Below are 13377 nucleotides of genomic sequence, written 5' to 3'. Positions count from 1 at the left end.
TATCACATTTTTGGTGTTAAGTAGACTACCAGCTATGTGGTAGTTCATGGGTACAGAGTTTTTACCAAAGGGAATGAGAATACACTTTTTGGCATTGAGCTTCAGGCCATGGCTTTGACACCAGGCATCTGTCTCAGTGAGGCCCTTTTGTAGTATGTCCACATTGTTAGGAGTTTTGATTATGGCTCCTAGTTTGCAGTCATCTGCAAACTTTGTTAGCCAAAGTCCTTCTGTGTTAGCCTGTACTTCAGAGAAGTAGATACCAAACAGGAGAGGACCCAGGACTGAACCCTGTTGTACTCCACTAGTCACTGGTCTGAAGTCGGATTTGGAGTCTGCTACTTTCAGTGTGGGTTCTGTCCATGAGCCTGTTGGCAACCCATCTTGTGACCTAGGGATTTATACCTAGTTTAGTAAGCTTATCTATAATTCCAGAGTGGGGGATGGTGTCGAAAGCCTTGGCGAAATCTAGATAAGCTGTGTGAACCTCCTTACCCTCATCTATGGCTTTGGTGACTGCTTCAAATAAGTCAATCAGGTTTAGGAGACATGATCTGCCTTTTACAAACCCGAACTGGGTAGGGTTGAGAGTTTGGAGATTACCAATGTCTTTGTTTATGAGTTCCATGATGATACGTTCCATGGCCTTGCAGACCAGGCTGGTCAGACTAATGGGGCGGTAGTTCCCGGTGTCCGTCGTGGCTCCCCCTTTGTGGAGTGGGATAACCGCCTCAGTGCACCATTCAGTGGGCACAAAGCCTGAGGTGAGCCTATGATTGAACATGGTACTTAGGTAGGGTGCCAGTTCATTCTGTAGTTTGTGTAGAACGCAGCCTGGGATATTGTCAGGTCCCATGGATGCTGTGTTCTTGGCTTTGGAGAGTGTGTTTTTTACCTGTGCAGCCGTGATTACAGGAACTTTGCATTCTTCCAGTATAGAGATGGGCCCTCTAGGGGGTAAGAGGGGGGTAAAGTTAGCACTGAACCTATCTGCCAGGATGTTGGCAATATCAGTTGGTTCTGTATATTTAGTGCCATTGTGCTGTAACTCAGAGCAGATCTGAGTGTTGCCATTGAGAGTCTTGACATAGCTATAGAATGCTTTGTGGTTGCCTTTAGTCAGTGGCAATTTTGTTTTCGTAATTAGCTTTGGAGGATTTTATGAGGGATCTTGGCTTCTTACTGAGGTTGACCAGGGAGTTCCTCCAGTCATGGGATTTTACTGTTTTTTGCAACAGTTTCTTTCTTCTGTTGTAGAGTTTGTTTATGGCAGAGGACCACCAGATTGGCTTCCTTTTTTTGGAGGATAGCATCTTGGTTCTATTAGGGATAGCATGATCCATGCACTCGTGTAAGTGCTTATAAAGTGCATTTGTGTAGGATTCGGCAGTCGTACCTCTCTTGTCCGTCTGCATGGGTGTCATGAAATTTGCCACTTCTGTCTTAAGAAGTGTGAAATTGGCTTTGGAGAAGTTTTTTACGGTGGTTTCCCTAATTGGGGGTGGGGGCGGGATGTGGATGTCTAGGGTGATTAGCTTGTGGTCAGATCTGACCAACGAGGAATTGACCTCTGGTGTAGAACACCGGTTGCCCATGTTGGTAATGACCAGGTCTAGGATATGGGGGTGTGAATAAGTTGATCCAAGGCATTAGAATTTATGAATTCCAGAAAACGTTGAGCAAAAGAGTTGGTACATGACTAGTTTTCCCAGTTAATGGTGGGGTAGTTGAAATCGCCCATTATTAGGGTGTTGGGTTGTACCCTAATACTTTCCAGTGTATCAAGAAATGAGGAGTGGGAATCCTGGGGCATGGTGGGGGGTCTGTAGCAAGCTACAATTTGGATTGCGGTCTTGCCCAGAGTTAGTTGCACTTGGATAATCTAGGATGCATTATGCTGTGCAACTAGCCTGGAGGTGTGGATATCCGTAATGAATATGGACACACCTCTGCCTTTAGCGCTTTGTTCCGGGTTAGGTAGCCAAAAGGTGTGGTATGAATTATAGCCTAGTAATGCAGGGCTGCTCTCTGGAGCTTTGAACCAGGTCTCTGTCACTGCACAGATGTCGATGTTCTCCATTTTAAGGAGTGCCTCGAGTGAGTGCATTTTGAGGTTTAGACTTCTAGCATTGAGTAACATTACCCTCGGATTTTGCTTGCTTGTACTTATTACGGTGGTGAATTTGTCATTTGAACCTTGCCTAAAAAAGGCACTATAGGGGTGGCAAGAGCCTTAGCCAGTATCCGGAATCCCAAGGGCGACAGTTGCAGGCCATCTCTGGCAAAGCATCATGGTCTGTCGATCATGTTGTCCGAGGCAGACAAATACTGGATCCCCTTAGAATGACACCAGAAGCTTAGCCAGTTGTTGAAGTCAATCATTTTGTCCTTGTACTGTGGTATCATTCTGGGTGATGGCAGGATGCTACTCAGGGCTAGGGTCATACCTGCCTGGGCTACAAGATCGGAGAGCTCCTCCATGTCTCTTTTCAAGTAGTCCAGGGAGGTACGTCTCAGGTCATTCACACCAACATGGACAATGACAGTGTCATATTTGTACTTGTTGTGGAGTGACCTGAGTGCGTGTGTTATGTGGCGGATCCTGGCACCTCACAGGCAGCTAAATGTAACTTTCTCCTTGTTTAGCCTGGTGAGTGGAACATCAGTGTGCCTGACTATAGAGTCACCTATGAATAGAGTGTTGGGTATGTTGTTATGCCTTATGGGCTGTGGTTGAGTGGCACACTGTGTTTGTGGGCTATGTGTCATTTGGGTTGTGTTGGGGGTGGAGTTTGCTTGCGTTTCTGCTTTGGAGGTCCCTGATGCTTGGGCAGGTTTTTATTGAGAGCCTCTGAGAAAGTAGGTGTGTGTTTTGTGTTTCTATGTGTGTGTTTTGGTGGTGTAGGCTTTGAGGGACTATGAGATCAGCGCGGTGTGGTGCAAGTGTTTACCTTCTCCTCTTGACTGTCTAGTCCAGTCTTGGGTGAAGAGACCTTTGCTTCCAGTTTGGCTATATAAGTGCATCTCTCACAGGTTGTAGTGTTGGGTGGTAGGAGGAGAGGGTTGTCTGTGTACATGAGGCAATTGCTGCATTGCCCCAAGATGCCCAGATTCATCAGGTAGACAGGAGAAATCACTGGGAGCTGACCCTTAGACATGCCTGGATAGGTGCTTATTTATTAAGTACTAAAAACTGCTTTCCTCTAGACAAGTGAGGAAAGCTGAGTGCTGTAGTAATTTGCAGCTTATTTAGTGCTTACAAGTTCTGAACAAGTGCTACGTTCAAAGAAACAGATTTGAGTGCTGAAACTAGAAAACTGGCTAGTTCTAAGAAACAAAATTAAGCTAGAAGGCCTCCCTCCAACACAGAAAGGCTTGGGGGCTCAGGAGCCTCCAAACGGTCTAGACCACTTACAGGAAAGGCAGGAAAGAAGCTTAAAGTTTTTTTTTTCCCAGATGGTCTTTGTACACAGTAGGAGTGCCTGAAATCAGAATATGATCTCACTACACTCAGTTGAGTGAGCAAATGAGATGGGCCCAGAAGGAGTATCCAAACACAAATTTACAAGAAGGGCGGGCAGTTTCAAAGCCACCAAGATTAACACCAAAACAAGAACAGGGAAGGTGGGTAGGGAACTAACTGAAAAAACAGAGTCAAAACTTCCAGTTAATATTCAATGCAAACCTACCAGCAAAGGGGCTGCTACAGTACCCCCAGTGTGCTGCCCTTCCTAGTTATGTCATACCATAAATCTATCTAATTTGAAGTAAAGATCAGACCTGACCCCCACCCCCACCCCGGAGCAAAAATAAATAAATAAATAAATAAAAATTGTAAAAAATTATCCAAAGCAAACTATCACCTCCTAAGCATTGGTATAAATGGTTTCAAAGCCCCTGCAGACAACAATGACTCCTAAGTACACAAATGCCCTATATAGCCACTTAAGCAAATGTATTGACTCAGCAGAATCTGACCGGACTAAAACCACCCTGTGGGACTGCAAGTATAAACAAGTTATCTAACAAAGGAAAGAAACTGATATGTCTAAAAACAAAAAGGAACATACTTAGCAAAGGAAGATTACCCTCCATAGCCTAAACAAGCTTGTAAAGTCCTCTAAATCATAAGAAGAACACAAAAGACCAAGGCACAACGAAAAAACAATAAATAAATAAAGTGCCACCGACTGCTGGAGACAAACTGGATGAAGTTAATAGTTTATTAAATAATCCACAAAGGTCACGTCAAACAAGTAAGCATTAACGCCTTAAATACAACTGTGTTTTCGTCCTACTACATTGACTTCTTCAGATAACCTCTGACTAAAAACTAAACCTTTTATACATAAATTAGATAATAGGTTAGCCAATCACACAAATATATTAATTAAAAAAGCTAATTACTAGGTTCCTTTAAAACCCTTTACTATTAGATCAGTAATGTTCAATATAAAAACAAGAATTGACTAAAACCTTTTTAAAAAAAAACTAAAACCATTTGATATGAAAATCAATTTGTGGTCTTTAATAACACTTTTTTACCATGAATAAATAGTATAAATAAATTCTCTTAAATAATGAAAAAATACTAGAATAAGTATAAAATAAGCATAAAATAAATAGGAATAGTCTGCCATCTACTGGTTGTGTTACAAATTGCATATTAAAACTTTATAATTTTCCTGCTTTTAATTTTAAAAGTGGTACAATAGAAATAAATTCATTAAGACCTGGGGGGGTGCCATCAAGAGAAATTTGCCACCATAATTCCCTAAATTCCAAATTCTCTTCCCACAAACCACCCCTCACATCTTTCTTAACTTGTTCTAAAACCATAAAATAGAATTTTGCATTGGGGCAGACCGTGGTGTGTTTATATAAAGCATTTGTTTCCTTTCTTATTGATATTTCATATTTATGCTCATAAATTCTCCTTTTTAATAAACTCTCTGTTTTTCCCACATAGAAACAATTACATTCTGAGCATAAACCTATGTAAACAACTCCCTTCGTCTCACAGTTAAAATAATCATTACTAATAATCCACCTCTGTCTACTTTCTAGGAAGATTTTTTCAGTGTCAATAATGTTGCTACATTGTGCAGAATGCCCACATTTAAATGTACTCTTTCTAATCCTAGTTGATTTACAAGGGCCTTAATGTTCCAACAATTTCTTAAAAGAATTTGAATTCTTATACACAACGTTGCAAGTAACTCTATCGATTAGTTCCAAGTCAGTCAAACTAATGAACTTGGCCCATTCCTTTTCAACAACCTTTTTTGTAATATTATTATAAATCATGTTACAAGACTAGATTAGCATCCTAGCTAAAGACAGTCATAAGGCATTCTATAGCTATGTCTCAAACCTCAAAAGGAATACCCAGCTGTGTACCAAACTCACAGTGGAGAGCACCACTCACACATTAAAGTAATTGCTAACCTTCTAGCTGACAGATTTGGTGACAGTTTCATTCCCCTGTCTCCACCAGCTATGCCCCAAAGCATTCCTGATACCAGTCTTCTACCATTTATTTCCAAAGAACAGGTGAGTCAAGCAATCACCAAGGCCAAAAATATGGCCGCTATGGGACCAGATAACATCCCAGGCTGCATACTAAACAATCTAAAACAAGATCTAGCAGAACCATTTAGCTGTCTCTTCAACCACAGCCTGAACACTGGTTTTGTGCCCGAGGAGTGGAGAACTGCAACAGTAATTCCCTTGCACAAAAGGGGTCAAGCAAACAATATTGAGAACTATAGACCCATTAGCCTGACCAGCCTTATTTGCAAGGCCATGGAAAGAATCATCTTCGACCTTATCAGCTAGGACATGGGCAACCTTCAAACTCTTGACTCAACCCAGTTTAGTTTCGTTGAGGGTCGATCTTGGTTATTAAACCTGGTGAACTTCTTTGGGAAAGTCACCAGATCCCTGGGTGAGGGTAAGGAAGTATACATCACATACCTTGATTCAGCCAAGGTGTTTGACACAATCGCCCACTCTGGGATCATTGAGAAACTCTCCCAGGTGGATATCAATCCATTCATCACTAGATGGGTAGCAAACTGTCTCACGGATAGAATGCACACTGCTAAAGTTGGGGAATCCACCTTCACCAATAGACCAGTTACCACAAGGATCTATACTGGGCCCTGTACTGTTTGGAATTTATTTCTCTGAAGTCCAGTTAAAAGTAGATGGCCTGTGGCTTATTAAGTTTGCAGATGACTGTAAATGGAGTGCAGTCCCTTAATGATAAGAAATTACAGAAGGGAATGACACATACAAATGATTGGTACCTGGGCCATGGACTGAAACTAAATGCAAAAAATAAAATGCCTCATTATCCCCTTTGGCTGAGAAGTAGCCCTTGCTAGTTACAATATGGACCACAGCCCTCTAAGGTCAAACATAGTGATGCAAGACTTGGGAACACAAGTTAATAGCAATCTAAACTTTGATCAGCATGTATCCACAGTTTTGTGGAGAGCCTTCTACACTGTCCATCTCAAAAAATAATGGCATCGCATCCAAGACCAGGGAGGTTATTATTCTACTATACTCTGTTCTTATCAGACCTCTGAGTACAATGCTTCCTTCCATGTGTACATCACCAGACACATGCAGCAGCTGGAGAGACCAAAGAGGTTTCTAACCATGAAAATTCAGGGCCTCCAAGACATGACCAATATGGAAAGACTGAAAGTTTTATCACTGTACTCTGTATCATACAGTCTGCTGAGAGGTGACCTTTGCCTGACCTTCAGAGCAGTCTCTGACCCTGCCCTAATGGAAATGCCGCACATCTGCAAATCAAATGGGACAAGAGTCACTCACTCCAGGATCTCAACCTAGCCTATGACATTAATAGCACTTGCGCAAGAGACAGATACGTCTTCCAGAGATTGCCACTTCTCTGGAATAAGCTCCTACGTCATGTGAAGCAGAGCTCTTCAATTTCCCTATTTAAGCACAACATTTACAATTAGATGGGGAAACTGCAAATTCACCCTGGACAGGAGCACTCGCTGATCATAATATCGTATGCAAACAACAACCATCTAACTATGGTAAATTAGGGCACTCCAGGTTTTTACATGGCTAGACTTGTAAAGGCCCTGGGGCCGTTAGCCTAGTAACCTCCTATGAACCTGTAAACTGAATCCTTAAATGTGAGCAAATACCTATTCATACCTTACATCTCCATACTCCCCCTTCTTCATTCACTTCCTTAGTTCTTTCAATTCATACTGTAATTCCTGTTTGTATCATATTAACTTGCCTTTAATTTTTCTATAAACTGGCTAAAATTTCTCTAAGTGATTGTTATGCAACTCATATCTGTTCTTAACCAGTGTTTTCATATTATGTTATTTTGAAAAAAAATATTTAAATTGTAGGTTTTTTGTATTGTTTTTAAAGACTAAAATTATTGATCTTAAAAGGTCTTGTAATACTTTGGAGCTTAACAGCCCCAGGCTTCCACTGAAAATGGGCTGTTACCCAGTTGGACTTTCCAGGTAATCAATTGTAAATAAATAAATTATATATATATCTAAAAAAAAAAAAAAATATATATATATATATATATATATATATATATATATATATATATATATATGGTTTCACTTTAAAACCTCAGGATACTGAAATGTCGAATATCAGTATCTCGAGATGAAAATAACGAATATGAAAACCTTGAATCACAGAGATTGTCCTAGGGCAAGTAAGCCAAAAATACAGCGAACCTTGAATCATGGTCTCTTAAAAATACTTTAATAAACATAATCCAAACCAAACAGAAGACAATTCACGATACAATCCACTGATACTGAGCGCTTTCACCCACAGACTTGGGGCATCATCAGAGTACAAGATAGTGTTGCTCATCATCCCTTAAATACTAGTTACAGAAACAATTAAATAACCAATTAATCAATCATCACAATTGTCGTAGATTAGCCAGTGTTTCAAAGCTTAAAGATACAAAAAAAAAAAAAAAATATATATATATATATATATATATATATATGTATATAAAAAAACAGAGAAATGTGTAAGGATATGTATTGCATAAATATAACCTAATCTTAATTTGCATATCATATAATATTACAACCTTTTATTTGAGTATTATGTTATTTAAAACATCAAAAAATTGTATATGCATAAACACTTGCCCAAAACTAATATAAACATACCGTAGCATCGGAAACCACCTAGGTGGGGGATACGTCCCACACAACCCCCAACTATATATACCAACTCAGGATGCCACTACAGTGGGGAAAATGGCATATCTCCACATGATGGGCAAGTGTTTACTTGCCCTAGGACAGTCTCCATATTTCGAGGTTTTCACTTATGTTATTTTCATTTTGAGGTACTGAAATTCAACATTTTAGTATCTCAAGGTTTCAAAATTGAACTATATATATATATATATATATATATATATATATATATATATATATATAGATAGATAGATATAGTGGGAGGTTGGCATAATCGTTTAAGGTTCTTACCCTGCAGACACAAGGTACGGGGTTTGATTTTCACATGGGATAATTGTCTAGGATTTAAATGACCCTTTAGGGCAGTTAGCATAATATGAAACTAGATATATCAAGGGTGTCTAACATGAACCCCGGAACACAGAGAAATTCCCTTCCTGGAATCACTGAAAATAAGCAGTCAGGGACAGGGACTAAGGAGGTGGAAGAGAAGCCAATATTGGGATGTTCTGGATCCTGCAACCCAAAAATATTTAGTCCTGAGAGGGAGTCAAATTTCACTTTTTGTTGAATCTCACACTGCAGGAGGAGCATAGTAAAGTGTAGATCCTGAAGCAGGACATGTTGGGAAGAGGACTGTATTGGGAGGTCATCCAAGTATGGAAATATTTAGACCCTCAGAAGTCTGCAGAAGGATACCACTTGTGCAAGACATTTGCAAAATACCCTTGTAGCTGTAGAGAGACTAAACAGCAAAGCAGAGAACTGAAAATGAGAGGAAGAAACAGGAAAAATGTAAAAATATCCTGACTAGAAGGTGAGTGGGAATCTGAATGCAGGCATCCTTTAAATCTAGAGAGCCTAGAAATGCTTAGGGAAGCAACAGAGGAAAGAGAGTCTGAAGGGACAACATACTGAAAGAAGGGACCTTCAAGAAAGTGCTGAGGAAGGTTAGATCCCACTACAGTTCTCCAAGACCTTTCCTGTCTGGGAATATGAAACATCCTGGAATAAAACCCTCTGCCCTGCTGGAACTTTGGAACAGGTTGAATGTTTCCCTGATGCATTAGATCCCATAGGAAGAAAGGTAAAAGAAGCTGGCTCTGAAGGGGTTGATGGAGACTTGGAAAATGGGAGTAGGGACTTCCAAACTATGAAATAGCCATGCTGGATGATGGAAAGGATCCAAGAGGTCATACTAATCTTTTGCCAGACTGGAAGAGAAAGGGACAGCCTGAGGGAAAGAGGATCCTGTCCAAGGGAGAGGGAAGGCTATATGGCAGAGGCAGATTTATCAGGAAATTACTGCTTTTGATCCTTTGAATTCCAGGCTCATTTGTCAGAAAAAAAATGCGCTTAGAAATTCTCTTATTACCAGAAGGTTGTCTAGGCTGCTTGTCACAAAAGAGGGTTTAGAATGATAGTTCCTTTGAAATTTAAGACAATGAGAAACAAAGATTTTTTAAAGATCCTGCATCACCTTACATTTGTCTTGTAGGGTTCTAAATTAATTCTGCAGCAGTAGTACCAAAAAATTCTAGTCGTCCAATGGAGAATCCAAAAGTTTAGCTTTTATATCATCAGGTAAAGGTTTTAGATGCAGCCAGGAGTACCTCCTCATAACAGAACTGGAAGCTGCATCGGTGCGTTAGCTGCATCATAACTCCATTATATAGTGTGGTGAGATGCAGCAGCCCTAGAAGATGCATCAGCTGCATCATAACTACATTATATAGCATGATGAGATGCAGCAGCCCTAGAAGATACATCAGCTGCATCATAACTACATTATATAGAGTGGTGAGATGCAGCAGTCCTAGAAGATGCATCAGGGCATCAGCTGCATCATAACTACATTATATAGAGTGGCGAGATGCAGCAGTCCTAGAAGATGCATTAACTGCATAATAACTACATTATATAGAGTGGTGAGATGAAACAGCCCTAGAAGATGCATCAATGCATCAGCTGCATCATAACTATATTATATAGTGTGGTGAGATGCAGCAGCCCTAGAAGATGCATTAACTGCATCATAACTACATTATATAGTGTGGTGAGATGCAGCAGCCCCAGAAGATGCATCAATGCATCAGCTGCATCATAACTACATTGTATAGAGTGGTGATATGCAGCAGCCCTAGAAGATGCATTAGCTGCATTATTACTACATTATATAGGGTGGTGAGATGCAGCAGCCCTAGAGGCTGTATCAGTGCATCAGCTGCATCATAACTACATTATATAGTGTGGTGAGATGCAGCAGCCCTAGAAGATGCATCAGATGTATCAGCTGCATCATAACTACATTATATAGTGAGGTGAGATGCAGCACCCCTAGAAGATGCATCAGTGCATCATTACTACAGTATATAGTGTGGTGAGATGCAGCAGCCTTAGAAGATGCATCAGCTGCATCATAACTGCATTAGATAAAGTGGTGAGATGCAGCAGTCCTGCAAGCTGCCTCAGTATGTCAGCTGCATCATAACTAATTATATAGTGTGGTGAGATGCAGCAGCCCTAGAAAATGCAACAGTGCATCAGCTGCATCATAACAACATTATATAGAGTGGTGAGATGCAACAGCCCTGGAAGATGCATCACTGCATCAGCTGCATCATAACTGCATTATGTAGTGTGGTGAGATGCAACAGCCCTAGAAGATGCATCAGCTGCATCATAATAGCATTGTATAGTATGGTGAGTCACCTCAGAGGAAGAATTGAGCAGTAAAGAGCTGCAGTCTTCAGTTCTGAGTCAGGCAAGTCAGACGATGCTCCTCTGAGTTGAGGTAATGGTGCCAGGACATATCTACTCATATGGGTCTTGTAATCAATGGTCCAAAAGGCCAATGTAGTAGAAGTATATACTTTTTCTCCATAGTCACTCTAACACAGCTGTCTTTGTCAGAGGGAAGAGGCTTGGAAGAGGATAAAAGCTTGTGTGGCTCATCAATGGACATGGACACTACTGCAGGGTCCAGAGATGGACACTTATACAAATATTGAAGAGCCCCAAGTACCTTATAAAAATAATCTGGCTTTTTTACAAGCCTGAGGCAGGAAGTCAGGGGCCTGGGAGGCAGCAGTAAAGGTATCCAGCAAGGCTTTTAACACTAGAGGAACAGCAGAATATACTGGAGTACACTCCCCTTAATGTTCCATCATACCGACCACAGTGTCCCCAAAGGACAAGACCTCAAAGGGAGAGTCATGAGGTAAGGAGTCCTCTTCCTCAGACCCTAGCTCTGAAGGAGAAGGAATTTGCAAAGAATAACCAAGAGAGTCCAACTCTTCATCAGAGGTATCAAAATTTCTAGCGTTTTAGGATGGTGTGGACACCCACGGAGTAGCAGAGCATTAAACAGCCATTGAGTAAAGCCCTGTCACTCCTTGTGAAGATCCTTAACAGTGGAATCAATAAATCTGTTCCGTAACTAGGATTTGGAGAATCCCCATGGCCCTTCAGATATGATCAGCCATAGTTAGCAGGCATATGCACAGCCTAAGTGGATGTGCGAGAGTTGGGTTCAATGTTCGCCTCTGACTCAGTTGCAACAGAGGGAACTGGTGTCAGCATCTGACAGTCCTCAGAGTCTTTATTTATTTATTGACATTTTTATTACTGGAAAAGTCCCAGCTAGAAGTCTGTTTTAGCAGAGGCCCATGGAGAAAATCCAAATTATTACAAAACATTTAAAAAAAGTTATTTTTACAAAATTCAAAAATAAAACAAAAACCTCTGCAGTTTAATTATAACAAATTAGACGTAATATAAAAACATTGGTTAAGAATCGATGCAAGGTATATGACATCATCCAACCTGAGAGAGCCTTCCAGTGGAGGTTGGATAGCAACAGATTCAGAGTGAGTTTTCTTTGTTTTTTCTTGAAAGACAACTGAGCCATGGGGGGGGGGGCAGAGTCAGCCATGGTAAGTTGGGTCAATAGCTTTAAGCATTGATTCTCCAGATAAATACACAAGGAAGATAAGTGACTATGGAGAGTTTTAGGTACAAAACCCTGAGAGATAGCCCACTGGGTATGGTTGTGCATAGCACCTAAGCAGAAAAAGCACTTATTGCTCTGTCCTTATGGGGAATCTGCCTCCCACACTTACATTTCACCTTCCTGGGGACATTCACGCAAATATAATAGAGGAAAAAAAAAAGAAACTCCAATGAGGCACTTATTTGTAAGTGGCTCAGTAGAAATAAGCTCAGTGAAAGTTGTGCAAACTGAAGTTCTCACTAGGTGGATGGACTGGCAGCAAAGAAGTTCTTTTTTTTTTTTCAAAACAGGTTTATTGTTTTAACATATAAGAGAACTATCATAACAATTTTATACAAGTAATTAAAAATAGGTATTATTATAATATCAGCAAAGAAGTTCTGAGGGTTGTGTGTCCGTCCATCCCCGTTATTCTCCATGCATGCTTGCAGAGCTTACACCTGACGTACGATGCCGGGGTGATGTAAAGGCTTTGTATACTGGCCAGACATTACACTGTCCCCAGCAGGATATCCCGAGTGTAAAGAATACTGCAGCAGTGATGAGGACAGACATCATGTGATTCACACTGAGCATCTGTTTCACTGCAGTAGGCCGAAGTCAAATATCAGTGCAGTTGTGTTCCTCATTAAGTACACTCTAAGATGAGACCCCTGGCTAAAACCAATAACCAAAGATAACGAAATAACCCTCCCCACAGTACAACATCCTTAGACTGGACTGGATCTCCAGGAAAGGTGGTGGGGTAGCTGTACTATACAAGTCTACCCTAATAATAACAATTGACACCCAACAGCCACCCCAGTTTTGTAATGCAGAAATTCTCATCACCAAACTAATAAACAAAAATAAATGCAGATACATTGTCTGCATTTATATTCCACCCGGCAAGAATGATAACACTCTAGAAAATGTCTTACATTGGCTAGCTTCCAACTATCCCCAGGAAACCATTGTCTTGGGGGACTTTAACATTGATTGGAACACCTGTTCCTCTGAAACTCCCTCCACCCATTTAAACCTCCACGGATTTACGCAGATCATTGCCACCCCCACCAGATTTAGCAAAAATAGAAAGATAGTATCCTTGATTGGATACTTATTAACAGCCACCCCCAA

At 40.7% G+C, this 13377-nt stretch overlaps 1 protein-coding gene across 1 annotated transcript in view; it reads left to right on the top strand.

Annotated features, from left to right (window-relative positions):
* The window catches only part of LOC122797867 (nuclear factor 7, brain-like), a 367293-nt gene that overhangs the window by 165222 nt on the left and 188694 nt on the right, over positions 1-13377 (top strand). The gene's annotated exons all lie outside the window — the stretch shown is intronic.

Source organism: Protopterus annectens, chromosome 3.part1, assembly GCF_019279795.1.
Source record: "Protopterus annectens isolate FY-2018-M chromosome 3.part1, PAN1.0, whole genome shotgun sequence".
Lineage (NCBI taxonomy): Eukaryota > Metazoa > Chordata > Ceratodontiformes > Protopteridae > Protopterus > Protopterus annectens.
This window is presented reverse-complemented; position numbering and strand designations above follow the sequence as displayed.